Below are 19974 nucleotides of genomic sequence, written 5' to 3'. Positions count from 1 at the left end.
AATATATTGTTTCCATCAAAATGTTGAGCGATTTTAAGCTTTTGTATTTTGTTTTATTTTTTTGTATTATATATTATTGATAAATGTTAATAATATTTTTTTCCAAAAGCCTTATTTCCCTATAACTGGAGAGAAGAGGATGCTGAGGTGATGGAGACCCTCTTCAACTCATCTACTACCAGAAATGTGCTGTTAGCCACAACAACAAACACACACACAGTCTTTAAGAAATAATGAAGAGTGCTGGAATGACGACCAGAATGACAGCAGAAACAGACCTGTCTACTCTGTACTGTTTGCACAGGAAGACTCAGAACTCATATCGAATATGCCACAGCTGACAAGCATACAATCAAACACACAAACTCGAAAACACACACTCATAAAAGGGGGGATGTTAGATATCCGCTGCATTCAAATCTTAGAATTAAGGAGAACTCCATAACACGAATGTGGAAAACCGATGATGAGTAAACAGTGTTTTATCATTTTCATGGAGGGACAGAAAATCACTTCAAATCATTAATAATAATAAAAAAAAAAAATAATTCTATGTAGTGTAAATTCAGCCTAAATTCAGTAAATGGCAAACTCATTCGCATGCATGGTTAGCAGTGAGGATCATACAGTGCTGGCCAAACCACCCACCACCCAACGCAATCTTGCTGGATCTTAATCAAGTTATGCTTTTTCTTTGCTGGCATAAAAAGGTGAATCCATGATGGGCCGCATGTTCATGGCAAAGCGTTCAGCACCGATCGGAGAGCAGTGTAGATCACAGATTGTCATAAAGCAGGAGATGCAGACGTCAGTGAGGGGATCCAGATGTGTCCAGATGCTTCTCACCACGCAGAATACGACCATCATAAATCGTGTGGATATTTATCATCAACTCACTGATGGTGCAACAGATGCTCTTTACACTGAACATCCATTATCAACAACAGCATTATGTTCACAGAGAAACAGGAGCTCTGAGCAATAGTCCATGCCTCACCTCACAGCTTTTGGACCTACTTAGAAGACACACCCAGGTTTGGAAAGGGGGGGGGGGGTCGCTGTCAGCACGGCAGGCTTCCATAGAGTTGATGAATGGCATAGGGACTGGCTATGTCGTACCTGCCTTAGACTTGTTCAGGCAGTGAGGTGAATTAGGATCTTGGATTCAGGAGGATAACAACAGTATAGGAAGTCTGTCATAGAGATGAAAAGCTTTTTCTGGCTAAAAAGTGCCTCTAGAATTTCATAGAACTTTAATACAATTCAGTTACTCTCTGCTGACCATGCACCACAAAGGAGAAAAGTTTATGCTGCACACCAACACCTGTTGAAAGTTCAAAAACCTCACGGATAAGGCCTGTGTTCTGAAAGACCTCATGTATGAAGTCTGTTCTGAGTGTAGGAAGCCACTGGCAAACATCACAATTTTCCCGGGAAGCTGGAAGGGTCCAGAGTCATATCAGCATGTGCCGGGGATCGTCAGCTTGTCTGGAAATGTTATATTTACATTACAGAGGCTCCGACTGAAGAGCACGCTAGCAAGACCATTCCAGCCAATAATTTATCATGGAGGTTACCTTATACAGCAATAGCTAAGGCATGGTAATGATATATCCATAAGGTTCTCCGCACACTAAAGGCAGAAAAAAGAGAGAGTACAATGCTGAATTAGTGTTATTCTGATCATTTAAGTGACCAGTGAAAGGCTTTTTTAGGTGAAGATTTCCATAAGTTATTCAGATATCCATGAATATTATAATGGGTTAACCATAGGAACACTTCACAATAAGCCAAGTACTAATAAAGTAAAGCATACGTCTAAATGTAAACAATTCGAACCTTCTGCTTGCCCCATCATTCATCATCATAGAAATCCTCAAACAGCTTCCCTGCAGTTAACAGTTTCCTGTCATAAAGGATGCAGCACAGAAGGCTCTCTTCCTTGTACATGCTAGCTCCGCCCCCACCCTGCCCTGCAGATAACTGTTCCAGATTGTGCATGCTATCTCTGCCCGTGCTAGCTCTGCTTGAGCTATACCTGAGGGCATAAAGGTAAAACACTTTAGGCCGGGCCAGAGTGAAAGACCTCGGTTACGCCTCCACGCTCCACCCTGTGTAGAGGATGGGCCAGCGCAGCACCAACCAGGACTACAAGACTCATGGAGGAGGAGCTTGATTATGTAGGGTGCAAGAAGAACCAGAAAAACATTAAAATTCAACAAATTTGATTTTAATAAAAGTTATGTTTTTAATAAAAGTTATTTGTTTTAACATAGGCTATTTGATTTGAATAGCTTTTAAAGGCCACTATGTCCAACAATAATACACTTTTCCAGAGTCTCAAAGTAAAGCAATATGTCTAATGCTTTGCTCCCTGGCCCGGCACCCAGGGTCAACACTCCAATTGGACCAGAACACAATGAAGCCCTGTGGCTACTGCATGTCAAGACTCGTTTGACTTGAACTGAAAAATACTTTGCCTCTATAACTTAAGACTAGGAACTTTCTGGGACCAAAACAGTGAGCCAAGGGTGTCACTGCCAGTCAAAACACAGGCTGTAAAGTCTACAGGAAAGCTGGACCTTCATCAGTTCAAAAACGTCATCTCTTCAATTACACAACGTTCAACATAGATGACACGCATGGTCGTGGACTGAGCAGCGTGCGTGGAATGACTTCTGCGTTGTAACACCGTTTCCATGGTGATTAATTCGGCCTCTGTGGTCTGACAGCAGTAGTAAGGAAATCTCTCTCTGTCAGTAGCAACTCAAACACGGGCCAGTGAAACCCTGAGCATGCTAACAAGCTTTTTAAGCTCCTTTGAGGGGTAAGATGAATGCCACCATCATGTTGTAAAAACACACACAGTGCTTGTAAACCTGGTTAAAATAGCCAAGGGCAGCATGGGCCCTTCTGTTATTAAAGGCACTGAGTTCTGTAAAGTCACGACAAACACCACATCAAACATTTGCATTTACATCCAAGGTCCTTCTAATCATAATAACCGAATCATTGTTGAATCCCATCTTCATGAATATGACTGTATAAACAGGTTGGATCTGATTCCATGTTCTTTTTCTGAGACATATGATATGTAGATTATGTCTTTAAAAAAACACAGTAGGCCTTTTGGGTGGCCTTCCCATGTTGGCATATGTGACTGAGCACCTAGCAGTGAAGGCCAGTGATGACATCTTAACAAGCGGCTGTTGTGGGGGGCGGAGGTGGGGTGTGTGTGTGTCCTGGTCAGCCCATTTCAGTACCAGCTGTTAACAGGAAACCACACATGTGACACCACAGTCCTGTGGGTTTAAACATGATGGTCGCTCCCAAGGACAATCCTGGGACACCCCGCTGCTTCCAGGGTATCTGCACATTTTTAAATCTCAAATTCAATGACTTTTAAGACCTTTTTAATACCTCTCACAAGAAAAAATAATACCAGGGTTGACAACTTTTCAAGATCTCTTGGAGTGAGATTTGAACCTGGAGAAGGTGGCGAGTGTAAATTGTTGACGGGGTGGGGTGGGGGGGGGGGGGGGGTGCACAACCTCGCAAAGCAACAGCACGCGGGGACCTCGCGTAGGGGCGGAGCCACCGCGATCATTGTCGTCATTGTCGGCACGCGAAACCTCGCAACGGTCGCGGCGCATCATGTATAAACAAAGCTTGAGGGGTTACGGCACATGCAGCGCCGTGCGCAGTGCCCTAGTGCCTGTACATTTACATTGAATGGTCCAATGAAGGTAATTTAAAAATCAGGACATTTCCTCACAGGACGTGAAATACGTCCCGGGAAATACAGACGTTTGGTCGCACTACACAGTAGCATGGCCGTGGCTAAGGGCGGGCATTGGGGGGCAGTGCCCGTCCAATTACAATGTCGTGCCCCCCCCCCCCCCCCCCCCCACAACATTTTTGTTCATATATAAAATAATTTATATTTGAAAAAATCACACATATTAATCTAGCAATATTTTACTGTTTTATTTAAACGAACATTAAATTTTCATGTATGTTCTGAAACAGGCAAAAATAAAAAAGCGAGCCTCTAACGAACGGTCTCCAACGGTCTTGCTTATATAACAATCTTGCAGACGCCTCTACTTTTTTATCCGGAGAGTTAACCTAGCTAGGTTAGCATTTTAAGCTTCAGCCTAATGGATATAAGAAAATGGTTTCAAGTACCATCTTCAGTCACTACCCAACGAGCCGAAGGAAAAACTAAAGCCTGGTTTATACTCGACGCGCCGCGAGCGGCGCGAGGGTCCGCGCGGCGAAAATGACGTAATCGCTGTGGCTCCGCCCGTGCGCGAGGGCCTCGCGCGCTGTCGCGGCGCGAGGTCGTGCACCTCTCGAATTTTGTAACTTCGCGCGCGCGCCGCGCTTCAGCGCGATGGACAAAGTCATGTTTGCCGGGTTCATACACCTATACAAGGTGGAATTAAAGCACTTGTACGTCACTTTAAAGGTCCATTTCAATATTTCCCAGCACGTTAATCTTAATTAAGTTAAATATTTATACATATACTCTAAATGAATCGAAATAATTCGCTTTTTTATCACATTATTTAATGGTTGTTTATTTTCAAAACGCCCAATCTTAACGTCTTCACGTTCTCTCATGTTTCGTCCTGGAATTACAAGAGGCTCGTATTTGTTAATGTATCGTTTCGGACAACACTGCAAAGCCATATTTACGTTTGATGCCTGATGTGTATATATACGGTCTCTGGTCAGGTAAAAATGTTCTTTCCCCGGTTTTGCAGGGGTTTTTTATTCTCCACTGCCACCTATCGCCACCTATCGTTTCGGAGAACACTGCAGCGACGCTCGCGACGTTCGCGAAAGTATAAACGCCTACACCGCTCGCGCAGGGTCGCGCGCTACGGTCGCTCGCGAAAGTATAAACCAGGCTTAAAGCTGAATAAAATGTGCTTGACTTCGACAGGAGTGAACATGCTAATTCCAGTCATGCTAATCCTGAAGTTCAAGGCGGAGGCAATATCACCGGTAAAGAATCCAGCTTGGACAATTCTGGACATTTACAGCAAGTCCACAACGATCTTGGGGTCGAAAAACCCAACCAGGTCGCCCTGCATCAGTACCCCGTCCGTCTTTTTCAGGGTAAGAATCGCTCTTTTGTAGCTTCGTGGTACCATAATCGAGAATGGCTAGAGTACAGCGTCCACGCTGATGCAGCCTTCTGTTATCCGTGCAGAAAGTTCAGCGGTGTCCGTGCTACTGACTCAACTTTCACTCATAAGGGATACCGTGACTGGAATCACGCTACAGAGAAAGGGTTTCATAAACACTCCAAGTCGAAAGAGCATATATCTTGCAATCTGACGTGATTAGAGTTACCGGTAGCTAGCTAAATCTATTACTGGCTGTGCAGTTCATGAGGTGACTTTCTGTGGAGCGGATGTGGTATAGGGCGTGATTAGTTCATAACACACATTTTAGTCCTATTTTATTTTTATAGGCTTTGTAACTACTGCTAATTATTGCTTTATATCGGCGCTTAAATCTGCCCCCCCAGGTAAACCCATATGCCCACCCAGTGAAAAAATTCTGGCGACGGCCCTGCACAGTAGACAAATCATTTTTGGCACTTACAGTTAAACTGCAGTTAGCAGCGAATGACTCGATATGCATATTACTATTACGAGTGCTATCATATTGCTTGTGTTTTTCAGATTTCATATGAGAATCCAGCGCTTTACAGCCCATTGTACCAAGTTTAAATGTTTTTCGGCAAGTTCAAATCGCGCCTCATACGAATCACTGGAAGGTTTCAGCTAGCCACAATATGTTTTAATCCTCCAGCCACTTCACTGAATGGACATTTACCCATGTCTGCATCGGAGCCTTATATTGTTGTTCCCGCCGCAGCCCTCAAATAAGAAAAGCAGCGTGCTGGCAGCTAAAGCATCGTCTGCTGTTTCCACCTGTTAGGTAACGTACTACTGCCATTAGGCGGAGTATACGGCCGTTGCGGAAATGATCATTATTGTGGGATATACATTGGTAAAATAAAACAGAAAAACAGAGCAACACACTTTTTAATGCCTCCCCTCCTAAAATTCCAGACATTTTAAGACATTTTTAGACCTTGAATATGTAAAACTAAATTTAAGACATTTTAAGACTTTTTAAGGACCCGCGGGTACCCTGGCTTCCCTCCCACAAATAAACAAAACCCACACAGAAGAGTACACTGGCCACCAGTGTTGGGAACGTTACTTTAAAAAAGTAATTAGTTATAGTTACTCACTACTTGTTCAAAAAAGTAACTGAGTTAGTAACTGAATTACTCTATAATAAAAGTAACTCGTTACCAGAGAAAGTAACAATAATAAATAAGGATTTTTGAAAAAGCAGTTTTCACAGTCAGTTGAAATGAGTAGATCAGAAAGATGTTTAACTTTTGATATTTATTGCACATATACAGTTACACTATATAAAGTGCATTTACATCTATCAAATAAAATTAAATTCTCTCAACCTGAGACAACTGGTTTGTTCACAACAGAAGTAAACTTAACAATAAAACCTCTATTCTTAATTAAATAAATCAAATACCCAGTCTGGTAGACATTCAGGAACTTCAAGTATTTTCTTAAATAACGTTTATATCGCCACCTTGAAAATGCTAATTTTTCTTCGGCTTGCTCCTGACTCGCCATTTCTGCCTCTTCTCCGTTTGTGTCTGTCACTGATGTGGTTCGGCGCGCGTGTAAAAACACTGGCTCTGATTGGCTACCATAACGCTTGTTAAGTTAAACAGGTGTTACACCGAGAACTGTGACCTATCGAGATCTGTTACTCCTCACTAGCCTGGGCAGCGGCCCGCTCGGATTACTGTTAGTATATCAATATATAGTAACGCACCGCTTTTAATGACCAGTAATTTCAACGGCGTTGTAACGACAGGAAAAGTAATTAATTATATTATCCCGTTACTGACAAAATGACGTCGTTATTTTTAACGGCGTTATTCGCAACACTGCTGGCCACACACACCCAATGCCAGAAAACATGAAACATGTAGTGGACTTCTCACTCTTTCTGAAACCATTAAAACAATTGGATTCAAAAATTTGATTCACCTCAAAACTGAAGAAAGACCAAGGGGTCACACCAAATAAATCAATCAGAATAAAATCAATCAGAATCAAATCAATCAGAAGAATCACAGTCTGTTAAACATATCACAACTCCATGAGAATGACCTGCATTCTTTAATCAAAGAATAACAAAAAGTCTAAGAACACCCACAAGCCCAACCAACTCCTCCCCAAGTAGGATACATCGACATTTTAAGTCCAGTTCTAGATACAAAGGTTTGTCCTCCTAACTGAAGGGACGACACTAGACGTAGAGTAGCTGCAGATGTTCGCTCTACCTGTGCAGATGGCAGTGTGGATGTGCAGCCGGCGGGCTCACCTGAGGCCAGGGCTTCCACAGGGTACGCGTGTGCTGAGAGAGCAGGAGCAGGAGGGTCAGAGCATGTTAGCACGATGAAGTAGGAAGGAGGCAGAGACACAGAAGACCGCTCCTGATGGACACGCAGACAGGCTTTACAGACCCTCCCTGGCTGCAGTGGCGGAGCTAGACTTTTATCCTTGGGGTGGCCAGAGGGTGGCCAAAGCTATTTTAGGGGGTCCATAGACTATGACAATGTATATTTAAGAAAAAGCATTCAATTGCAATAAAAATATGTAAATGTTATACTTTTCATATCAAGTACATCTTAAGCACACAGGAGATCAGATTTGTGTATGAAATTTGCAGTTTTTTAACAATGTGCAAAATGTACAACATGTAAAAGTAAAAACACAGATGTGCTACTTCTGGCATATCTTACAATCCAAATATACGAAATAGGAAAGCTGCTTTCAGCATTGCCTCGATCAGTGAGTGACTGTTTTTGAAATAATTAATTGCACTTGAGTACATTTTTTCAGTATATTATTGATATTAGAATCAATATTATTGATTCTTTTAATTTTGTACAGTCAGTGGCTGGCTCCACGCAATTGCAAGGACACACTTTAGATCTTGTTTTATCATATGGTCTGTCGGTTTTTAATATTGAGATATGTGATGCTATATTTTCTGACCATATGCCTATCTTATTTGAAATGTCCCTTTCCAATGTAACCAAACCCTGCGCTCCTGGTCGTTGCCGTCGTGTTTTCAATCCTACTACTGCTGTGCAGTTTTCTGCTGCTTTTAATGATGTGCAGACAAGTTTGGGATCAAATGTAGGTCTAAATACGCAGGAACTGACCTCTCTGTTTTATTCCTCATGTCAAACTATTTTGGACAAAGTTGCTCCAGTAAGGACTATGCATTTTAAACAGAAATCTGAACCCTGGATAAATGATGCTACGCGTTTAGCTAGACGAGAATGTAGGCGAGCAGAACGTAAGTGGAAGAAAGACAGGTTGCAGGTGTCGTTTGAGATTTTAAAGAACAGCTGGAAGAAATATCAGACAGTTGTAAAAGCTGAAAAGGTGAAATATTTTTCGGCTTTGGTAGCAAATAATAGTCATAAGCCTCAAGTTCTTTTTAATACCATTAATGCTGTTCTTAATGCCCCTAGATCTCATTACCCAGATGTTTCCTTGGAGAACTGTGAAAGGTTTTTACACTTTTTTGTAGATAAAATTAATAATATTAGATCTTCTGTTATATTTCCTTCTTATGATCCATCCATTATGGTTACTTGCTCTGCTGTTTTTAACCAGTTTGAGTCTGTTTCTCTTTCTTATTTGAAGGACATTATTATTCACTTAAAACCTTCAGGTTCTCCTACAGATGTCATTCCTCCTCACTTTTTAAAAGATATATTTGACATTATTGGGCCAAACATCCATGCAATTGTGAACAGCAGTCTTGCCTTAGCAATCATGCCATCTGAATTTAAGCATGCAGTGGTGCAACCCTTAATTAAAAAGTCAACTTTAGATCACTCTGTGCTCTCAAATTTCAGACCAATCTCTAGGCTCCCGTTTCTGTCAAAAGTATTGGAGAAAGTTGTATTCTTGCAGCTGCAAGATTTCTTGGATAAAAATGGTATCCTAGAGACATTTCAATCTGGTTTTAAACCTCTTCATTGTACTGAGTCTGCACTGTTGAGAGTTTTTAATGATCTTTTATTAATTACTGACTCGGGGGAATGTGCTATTCTTATGCTTTTGGATCTTACAGCTGCTTTTGACACCGTGGATCATGGTATCCTTTTGTCTCGATTGGAGCAATGTGTTGGTATACAAGGCACTGCTTTAGAATGGTTTAGATCTTATCTGTCTGACAGACGTATTTCGGTCAGCCTTGGTGATTTTGTATCCTCCTCAGCACGTCTTACATGTGGGGTTCCCCAGGGTTCCATTCTTGGACCAGTTTTATTCTCATTGTATATGCTTCCATTGGGATCCATTCTTAGGAAATATGGTATCTCTTTTCATATGTATGCAGACGATACCCAAATTTATTTGCCGTTACGACAAGGAGAACCAGATTCCTTAAAACTGTTGCTAGATTGTCTTGAGGACATCAAAGCTTGGATGGCTTTAAATTTTTTACATTTCAATGAAAATAAAACTGAAATAGTGATTTTTAGACCCAGCACTGTCACTCAGTCCCCTTATAATGACCTGGGTTCTTTGGACACCTATGTAAGACCCTATGTTAAAAATCTTGGCGTGATAATTGATAGTTATTTTAAATTGGATAAACAGATTAATTCTGTTATTAAATCCAGTTTCTTTCAACTGAGGCTTTAAACTAAGGTTAAACCATTTTTATCTTTGCAGAATTTTGAGAAGGTTATGCATGTGTTTATTTCATCCAGACTTGATTATTGTAATGGGCTTTATGCTGGTGTTGGCCAGGTTTCTATCTCACGGCTACAGTTGGTTCAGAATGCTGCTGCTCGGCTTTTAACAAAAACACGAAAAAGAGAACATATTTCACCTGTATTAGCTTCTCTTCATTGGCTTCCTGTCCATTTTAGAATTGAGTTTAAGATCTTGCTTTTTGTGTATAAGTCATTGCATGGTTTAGCTCCTATTTACCTCTCTGAGCTTTTGCAGTCGTATATTCCATCTAGGTCACTCAGATCTGCTGATCAGTTTCTTCTGGTGGTCCCTAAATCTAGACTGAAGCACAGGGGTGATCGTGCCTTTGCAGTTTTAGCTCCCAAATTATGGAATCAATTGCCATTACACGTTAGAAGTGCCCCTACATTGTTGGTTTTTAAATCCCGACTTAAATCTTATTTCTTTTCCTTGGCTTTTTAATGAAACAAAGTTATTGTGTTTGTATATTTGTATGTTTTATGTGTGTCTTGTCTTTTAATTGCTGGACAGCACTTTGTTCAACATTCCGTTGTCAGAAACGTGCTTTATAAATAAAATTGACATTGACATTGACAGTAACTTACATCACTGATACGGTCACACAAACATAAGTCGGGGCAAAGAAACCACTGTAGATGTAATGTGTAGTATAATATTATTTTCCCTAGAAAAGTGTCTTTTTTTACTATTTATGTACAATATATAAAATTATAATATAATTCATTCATAATATTACATCCACCTACAAAGTAAAAAAAAAAAGGAAAATGTTTTATAAGCTGCACCGGGCTAAAAGCCACATAGATCTACTGAACTGAACACATTTAACTGAACTGGGGTGAGTTTCCCAAAACGTTCTTGGTGCTAAGTAGCCTACTTCGTAACCTTGTATGAAATGTACGAGGTTACGAAGTAGCCTACTTAGCGCTAAGAACGTTTTGGGAAACTCACCCCAGATCAGTTTCTGAAGTGCCTGTAGCATTTCACATGCGACACTTTTTGCTTTCAGCCGGTGTTGTGGGGCATTCCGACAACCCTCGTTTATCCGCATAAAGACGCTACAGATTATATTGTCGATTTATGTTTCTATACATAAATAAGAGCTAGGTTTTAATTATCCATCACAGCAAACGGCATTATCTATGTCCAAAGCCACACTGGCTCAAGGGTGTTAATTATTTGAAATAAAATACACACTGGCTATACCGAAGTTCACCTCTGACCATGACATCGCAGTATTACAGCAGTATTCTGTCTAAATATCTAGTTAGGACAAAACTAGAGTGCTCAATGAACTAAGTTATAATCACTGTAACTCCGGAATATCATCTGTAGCGTCTTTATGCCTGTGCAAACGAGGGGACTCGGAATTCGGTTCGTTTGAAAAACACGTTCGTTTGAAAAAATTTCTCTGTCGTGCCTGCTGCTTGCATGTGCTAAATGAAATTGAGCATTGAGTATTATTACCGATTACAAAACGCAACAGGCTCTCAACAAGATGTGCGATGCGGTGACATGTCAGTCATCTGGAGGGGCACTTGGGGTGGCCAATCAGAATTCAGGGGGGTCCAGTGCCACCCCGTCCCCTGCTTTGGCTCCGCCTATGCCTGGCTGGGCTGGACACTGGTCACCCCCCTGTGACTCCCTGACTCAGCCATAACCTGTGGTGGAGCTAGACTTTTTTTAAGCTGTGGCCAAAGGGTGAGCAAGGCTTTATCAGAGAGGTCCATATACAAATGATGAACAAAAGGAAACAAATATTTTCTCTTAAAATGACCATTTCCAGTGGGGTGGCAAGGGCTCTGTTGGGGGTGGCACCAATTGCCACCCCTGCCACCCCTTTGGCTCCGCCACTGGCCGTAACGCACATTCAGACAAAGCCATACGAGCATGAATCACCTTGATCACCTCACAAGTGTGTGCAAGTGCCCAGGGATCAGCAGAACAACGGAGTGAATGGAGAGGGACCAGTGAGAGGACAAAGGAGTTACAGAGGTAAGGAAGAGCAGGAGAGAGAGAAAAGAGGGTGAGGATGAGAGAGGGAGAGAACATATGAGAGAAACAGGCAGAGTGAAGGGTTGATGAAAGAAAATGAGAGAATGTAGGAAAAAACGAGTGGGAGGGAATGAGGTGAGGTGTGTGTGTGTGTGTGTGTGTGTGTGTGTGTGTGTGTGTGTGTGTGTGTGTGTGTGTGTGTAAGAGAGAGTATTTGACCAAGAGGAAGATGAAATGAGAGAATGTGTGTGTGAAACACTATGTGTGAGAGAAAAAGAGGATGGTGTTTCAAAGGATGAAACTCAAAAAGAGACTGTATATGTGACAAACCCTAAGTGGGAAATCCTGCTTCCCAGGGCACAGTATGGAGTTCCTTCCCTACTTAAAGAAGCTTCACAGCCAACAGATAACATTTAGTTCACTAAACTGTAACAGAGTGACTGCTACTGACATTTTATTATCTAGTTACTCTCATACTCACTAAACTGTAATGAAGTGACTGCTACTGATCTTATATCATCCAGTTACTCTCATAGTCACCTGTACTTGTGCAGGTTTGTTGAATAAGTCTTGTTGAACTTTGCTTAATCTATAAAGCTTAAACTATGGCTCACCTGACTCCCCCATACTGCCCTATGACACCGAGAGGCTCAACTAAGTGACCAGGAACATATACGCAAGACATACGAGATGTCCCAGTGGGAGGAGTGTGAGATGCTGAGGGACATCTTATGGGACATCATTCCTGCTACAGATTTGGCCACTGTGAACCTCACTCATGTTCTGAACCGTTGTACCACACTGCCTAATTTCCCAGAATTTCTTAAACGTGGTTATATGGTAGTGACCTTTATTTTGTGTTTGTACAGTTCCCAGGAAAACATTAATCTGTGTTATTCTACTGTTGTCTCATCTGTTTTCCACCCTCGTTTGAAGGAGAGCACAGTGTGTTCATCTGATCTTGTCTCGAGTGGATATCATGCCCAATTGCATAAATACAGCTGTTCGACTCCCCCACAGTATGTAGACGGCCACGCTCAGATTGTCTTAATGACCGTCATTTTCCACTTATGTTGAGATGTGCTGTTGTTCAGCCAGTGCAGGCTGAATCCACATAGAGAATACCATTGACTGGTTTGTACTGCTCCTGTCATCTCTGGTTTTCCTTTGATTGATTTGTTTTACAATGATTGGACCATTTTCCTGCAATTAATCTTGACTGCAAGTAATTAGTAAAACATCAAATTAAAGATCAGTCAGTGTCCATTTGAGTTAAGTCATTAGTTTAGCTCAAATGCTTCCTAAACTGCTCTCTATCAGATAGTTCAACTGGAGGTTGGATTCTAAGATTAAAGCCTGCTATTATGGCATAATCTGGAAGCAGTTACGTCAAAGTCTCATACCTGGATAGTAGGTTTCATGACAACGTATCTGGGACAGACTTATGAACTATTTTGATGTAAAAGTTTTGAGGCCTGGAAAACACAAGGTGGGTGCAGTGGTAAGGCATGATATAATTTAAGCCATAAATAATAATAAATATTTTATTAAACCGCCGTAAAAATAAATAACATTATATTTGCAACATTTTACGACACTGTGTCGAAATTTACGTTCTAATTTACGTTATTCCTGGGGTGGGAGGGGGTTGCCTCTCCTATGGATCCAGTACCTGTGGGAGGTGCAGTAATTGGGGTCCAATGCAATGTGGATGGAGTAGTGGCCAAAGGCGGGGGGCCCTCTCTGTGCCCTCGCTGGTGAGAAAGGAGCCTGAGCTGCTGTGTGAGGTTGAGCGATACCAAATTGATATGGTTGGGCTTGCTTCAATGCAGTGTGGGCTCTGGAACCAATCTCCTTGAGAGAGCCTGGGCATTATTTCATTCTGGAGTTGCCCAAGGTGAAAGACGTCAGGCAGGAGTAGGCTTACTCAAAGCTTGCTGTCGCCCCCTGTACATTGGGCTTTTCTCCAGTAAACAAGAGGGTTACTTCCCTGTTACTGTTGTCTGTACTTGTGCACCAAATGGCAGGGGTACTTGGAGTAGTACTGGAAAATGTCCCTTCTATTTGTTCTGCAGAGACAAATGTGGCCTCTTAGGCTGCTGACCCGCAATGCAGTCCCAGAGAATCACATTAGGATGGATGGATGGATGGATGGATAGCACCAGAAGACCTTAGGCTGCAGTTTGACTTAGTCATATCATTGGACTTGCAGCCATGTCACTCAGGTAAAGAGAGGACCTAAGCTGTCAACTGATCACCACATACTCGATCACCAAGAGGGCCATATTCTATGTCTCCATTGTTGATGCGGCGGACCGGATCTGGGACTTCAGAGTTGTTGGTGCCTGTTGTGGCAGCAGTCCCCAAACCCCATGGTGGATACTCACTGAAGAAAGCTGAAGAGAGAGTTATTTCAGGGCTGGCTGACTCGGGAGGCACCGGACAGCAGAACAGAGGCTGGGGAGAAACGATTACTTTCTCAATCCCTCAAGCACGCTTTCCACATGGGAAGCAGAGTTGGGATACTCAGGTGAGAGTTTGCCCATCACTCAAGCCAAGGTAACCAAGGTTGTTGGGAAACTCCTAGGCAGCAAGGCCACAGGGTTGGATGTGGTCTGCACTGAGTTCATTAAGGTTCTGGATGTTGTGGGGCTGTCCTGATACATCTTTAAACCATCGCATGGACATTGGGGGTGGTGCCTCTGGATTAGCAGATATGGGTGGTGGATCGTCTTTTAAAGAAAGGGGACTAGAGAGTGTGCTCCCACTATTAGGGGATCGCACTCCTCAGCCTCCCTGGCAAGGAGAAGAGAATCTGGCTAATAGTCATAGATTCTCAGTTACAAGAGGAACAATGGGGTTCTGTCCTGGTTGTAGAACACTGGACAAGTTTTTTGTTTGTGTGTGGGTATTGGAGTTTTCTCCACTGGACCACATGTTTCATGCTGGAGAAGGTATTTGAGGTATCCTGTGGGGGTTGCTCCTAGAGTATGGGGTTACCTTTATGGACAGAATTTCTTGACTTAGCCAAGTGGTAGAATGAGTCTTATTTGGTGGCCTCAAGATTCCATGTCTGCTATATAGTGGAGAATATAGTCCTATTGTCACGGTGACGGCTCCAGACCCTTCCTTGTGGGCATGTCGCTACGTTGTTTGCGTGCAGTTATGTCCATGTTTGTAGTTCCGTGGGTGTGGGTCGTTTGTGAGTGTGCTCGTAGTCTCACCTGTGCCTTGTCTCGAGATCACGAGGGTATGTGTTAATCACCTATATAATGTGCGTTCGCGTAATGTCTTGTGCTCGTCTTTGTCTAAAGCTCGTGTCATTGTGAGTGTTATCTGTGAGCGTTATCTGTTCAAGTGCTTGCGCTGTTTGCACCGCACTTTCACTTTTGATCATATTAAACGTTATGTTACCGTACCTGCTCGCCGTGCCTCCCTCGTCCCAACGCAACACCTATTGGCTTCATCAGGCCAGACCTTTAGCTTGTGCTGGGTCAGTTTGAGGATGAGAATCTTTTGTTGACCTTCTATACAACAATTTCCCAGGCACTTGGAGAGATGGGAAAATTCACTGCACTGCTCCAGAAGAAATTTTCTGGATTTGTTAGTTTGTTTGCATATAGCTGATGTGCTGACCAACCTAGAACCATCTCTCCTCCTCACACTGATAAATCTCCTTTTTCATAATTTGTATTGAAAAAAGACTTGTGGTATTGGACTTGTTCATTTTGAAACAGCAACAGGACAGCTGGAGATACTGTTCAGCATTTAACATTCCAGATTTGATCTATTGCTATTTCTCCCTCATTACCCAAACTCCTCCCTCATTACCAAAACCACGGCTTTAACCATCATAACAGCAAATTTTTTTTCCTTTAACCAAAGGACAAGGTTGTTAGTTATCACTGTGTTAGCGCTGGCATTACTGTTCACTCATTTATAATGACCTTGATGTGGATTTGAAACCAGCTCATGCTTGTTTATTCCTGATGGTTACTGCTCTAAATCTCAGTCCTGTTGTTGTTGTAAATGAGGTGAGAAGGATCCACCCTCCATAAGATTCATTCTCAGGCTGAAAGCCCGATGCCCACACTAATGAGCAGCTTTGAGTTCCAGAGCTGCCTGAAGGCCATCAATTTTGTACGATTTTGACGAGTACGAACTCAGAGTGCGTCGATTTACCACTAAACCTTCTATCTGTGTAATCAAGGTCAATGTCACAACCTACAAAATTCTCCACCCAACTAGACTGATGGTATTCAACTTAGTGGTTTAATGGGATTGGATAAGGAGACATTTGAAGGCAGCATTTGAGGGTCTTATATTTCCTCTCTGTTCTGCTCCTCCTCTCGTCTCCACTGTGCTGTGTCTACTTCTCCTTCTCCTCCTCGTTCTTACAGTCTACCTGTTTGTGTTCGACTGTTTTTCCTCCTCAAAGAGGCCTGAACACAGACAGTGGGAGCAGGGTTGCCAACTCTCACGCATTGAGCGTAAAACACACGCATTTGACCGTCTTCTCACACTCTCACGCCACACTTCCGATTTCTCACACCGAAAAAAAATCTAGTTTATTTACCCCTGATCCATATCTATGATTCAATGAGTTACTAGTTCGCTCTGGCGCCAACCACTGGCGATCGATCGATCGCTATATACAGTGGGGAAAATAAGTATTTAGTCAGTCACCAATTGTGCAAGTTCTCCCACTTAAAAAGATGAGAGAGGCCTGTAATTGACATCATAGGTAGACCTCAACTATGAGAGACAAAATGTGAAAAAAATTTGAGAAAATCATTTTGTCTGACTTTTAAAGAATTTATTTGCAAATAATGGTGGAAAATAAGTATTTGGTCACCTACAAACAAGCAAGATTTCTGGCTGTCACAGACCTGTAACTTCTTTTTTAAGAGACTCCTCTTTCCCCCACTCATTACCTTTATTAATGGCACCTATTTGAAGTTGTTAACAGTATAAAAGACACGTGCCCACAACCTCAAACAGTCACACTCCAAACTCCACTATGGTGAAGACGAAAGAGCTGTCCGTGTACATGAAAGAATGAATGGGGCCATGTATTGTGAGATTTTGGGTGCAAACCTCCTTCCATCAGCAATTGCAATGAAGATGAAACATGAGGAGATCTGCATGGAGGAATGGGCCAACATACCAGCAACAGTGTGTGCCAACCTTGTGAAGATTTACAGAAAACGTTTGACCTCTGTCATTGCCAACAGAGGATATACAACAAAGTATTGAGATGAACTTTTGTTATTGACCAAATACTTATTTTCCACCATTATTTGCAAATAAATTCTTTAAAAATGATTTTCTCAATTTTTTTTTCACATTTTCTCTCATAGTTGAGGTCTACCTATGATGTCAATTACCGGCCTCTCATCTTTTTAAGTGGGAGAACTTGCATAATTGGTGACTGACTAAATACTTATTTTCCCCACTGTAATACTTAATTTGTGTCCATTTTACACCGCCCCGGTAACAATTTACCTTCGTGTCCCCCCGTCAACAACTTACGTTCAGTGGGAGCAGGGTTGAATGTGGATCTTGTGTTTAAAAAATGTCTTTTATAGAATTGTTTGTTCTATTAATTGGTTCAACGCAGACAGACTTCTTCATAACTTTAACTTCTTTAATTAGTAGGCTTGAAAGTTACCGGATCGAGGCAGACAGTTCAGAATGAAAGAGTTCCCGGATCCTGTTCCGGTAGGATCTGGCTCAAATTAAGCCCTGGCTGTGTGTATGTGTGATTGTGTGTGTATAGTGCCTGTGGTGTTTATGGTGCAGTTATTAATGTGTCACGGTTTCAGTCAAGTCATGTGAGATGACATTTGCTTACACACCTTTGCAACACGAAACGATACTGTCATTACAGAGTTGGTGGTGTCACATGGCAAGAATAGAAGCTCCTTGTTAACGAGTTAGCACATGCTGATTATTCTGACAGCTCTGGGGTGTGTGCCACAGCTTTATATGCTATAATTAACCTGCTACATCAGATGCTTTTTATGCTGTAATTAACCTGCTACATCACAATATATCTTCTACCCTGTTTTCCTTTCATAACACTTTGATGACCAGGAGTTCTTTAATACATATGGTCATCTCTCCACATAACAGTATGTCTATCTCCTGTTGTATTGTAGCTGTATTTCTACGTGATGTTCATGGAATGTTTGAGGTGACTGTCAGCATACTGCTGCACTCTGTAGATGACAGATTAAGATCACAGGTGTCAAAAACCAATGTTCTCAACCTCGCACCTCTGCTGTTATACCATCAAAGCATCATCAGTTACAGTAGTTCTTCCCCCTTCCCTGAACACTTGTTTTATTTCTTTCTTTTTATGAGCTGACAATTATATATTTGCAAACTTTTTAATTATGTCTTCAGTGCAGACCTCGGTGAGGAACTTTCTGCAAAGGGTTTACATGGGAAATGTAGTTTTGAGTCATTGTTGTGCTCATTACAGGCAGGGTGGCCGACCCCTGCTGGTGCAGGACTCACAGACCCGCTCATTATCTGGACTAATCTAGCACACCTGATATGTCTAATCAGTGTGTCCAGTAGATTTTGTATGCTAGATCAGTGCATGTGCAAAGCTATGCTAGGCTCCTACTTAAATGACAGGCAATCCACACAGGCTAAAGCTTGGTTACTGGTCAGTCTGTTTAGTCCATTGCAAGTGCTTATTTCTGTTAATGTTGATGATTATGGGTTACAGCCAATGAAAACCCTTTATCATAATGACTCGTCATTATCTCAGAAAATCGCAGGAAAAAAAAGATTTTTGAATTCAGAAAAGTTGGCCTACTGAAAACTATGTACAGTGAATTCACTCAATACTTGTTTGGGGCTCCTTTTGCACGAATTACTGCATCAGTGTGGTGTGGCATGGAGTTGATCACCCTGTGGCACTGCTGAGGTGTTATGGAAGCCCATGTTGCTTTGATAGCAACTTTCAGCTTGTCTGCATTGCTGGGTCTGGTGTCTCTTATCTTCCTTTTGACAATATCTCATAGATTCTCTATGGAGTTTGTCAGGTGAGTTTGCAGGCCAATCAAGCACATTGATGCTGTGGTTATTAAACCAGTATTGGTAGTTTTGGCAGTGTGGACAGATGCCAAGTCCTGCTGGAAAATGAAATTACCATCTCCTAAAAGCTTGTCGGCAGAGGGAAGGATGAAGCTCTCTACAATTTCCTGCTAGATGTCTGTGCTGACTCTGGTCTTGTTATAATACAGTGGACCTACACCAACAGATGACATGGCTCCCCAAACCATCACTGATTGTGGAAACTTCAAACTAGACTTCAAGCAGCTTGGATTGTGTGCTTATCCACTCTTCCTCCAGACTCTGGGACCTTGATCTCCAAATGAAATGCTAATTTTACTTTAATCTGAAAACAACACCTTGGACCACTGAGCAACAGTCCAGTTACTTTTCTCCTTGGCCCAGGTAAGATGCTTCTGGTGTTGTCTCTTGGTCACGAATGGCTTGACACAAGGAATGCAACAGTTGTACCCCATTACCTGGATATGTCTGTGTGTGGTGGCTCTTGTAGTACTGCCTCCAGGCAGCATCAGTCCAATCACCCCCAAATTTTTTTTAATGGCTTTTTCTTGACAATAATTTCAAGGCTCAGTTGCTTGTGCACCTTTTTCTACCACACTTTCCAGCAACAAGCGGTGAGAGAGTGAGTTCAGACAGTTCAAGAAGGAATGTTGGATTCAGTTTGGGTGGACGATACAGCAAGATCACCGTGACCGAGCCTGGTAATTTAACAGCAACATGTTAAAAAGAAGTAGCAGATGTAATGCTCACTTCAGTAATATTAAAATTACTATTAAAGATCACAGCTAGACCACCTCCTCTCCCAGAGGAACGAGGTTTACAAATGTATTAAAAGTTTGGGGGGGTGGCCTGATTCAAAGCATAAAAATCACCAGCTTGTTGCCAGGTTTCGGTTATAAAAAGCATGTCAATACAATTGTCCAGTATAAACTTGTGGAGTAGCATTCCCTTGTTAGACAGTGAGCGAACAATAAGTAGTGCCAAAACAGCACCGGAGTTGGTAGAAGGGAAAGAGCGCAAG

The sequence above is a fragment of the Brachyhypopomus gauderio genome, chromosome 2 (assembly GCF_052324685.1).
Source record: "Brachyhypopomus gauderio isolate BG-103 chromosome 2, BGAUD_0.2, whole genome shotgun sequence".
Classification (NCBI taxonomy): Eukaryota; Metazoa; Chordata; class Actinopteri; order Gymnotiformes; family Hypopomidae; genus Brachyhypopomus; species Brachyhypopomus gauderio.
The sequence above is the reverse complement of the archived record's forward strand: the minus strand, read 5'-3'. Positions refer to the sequence as shown.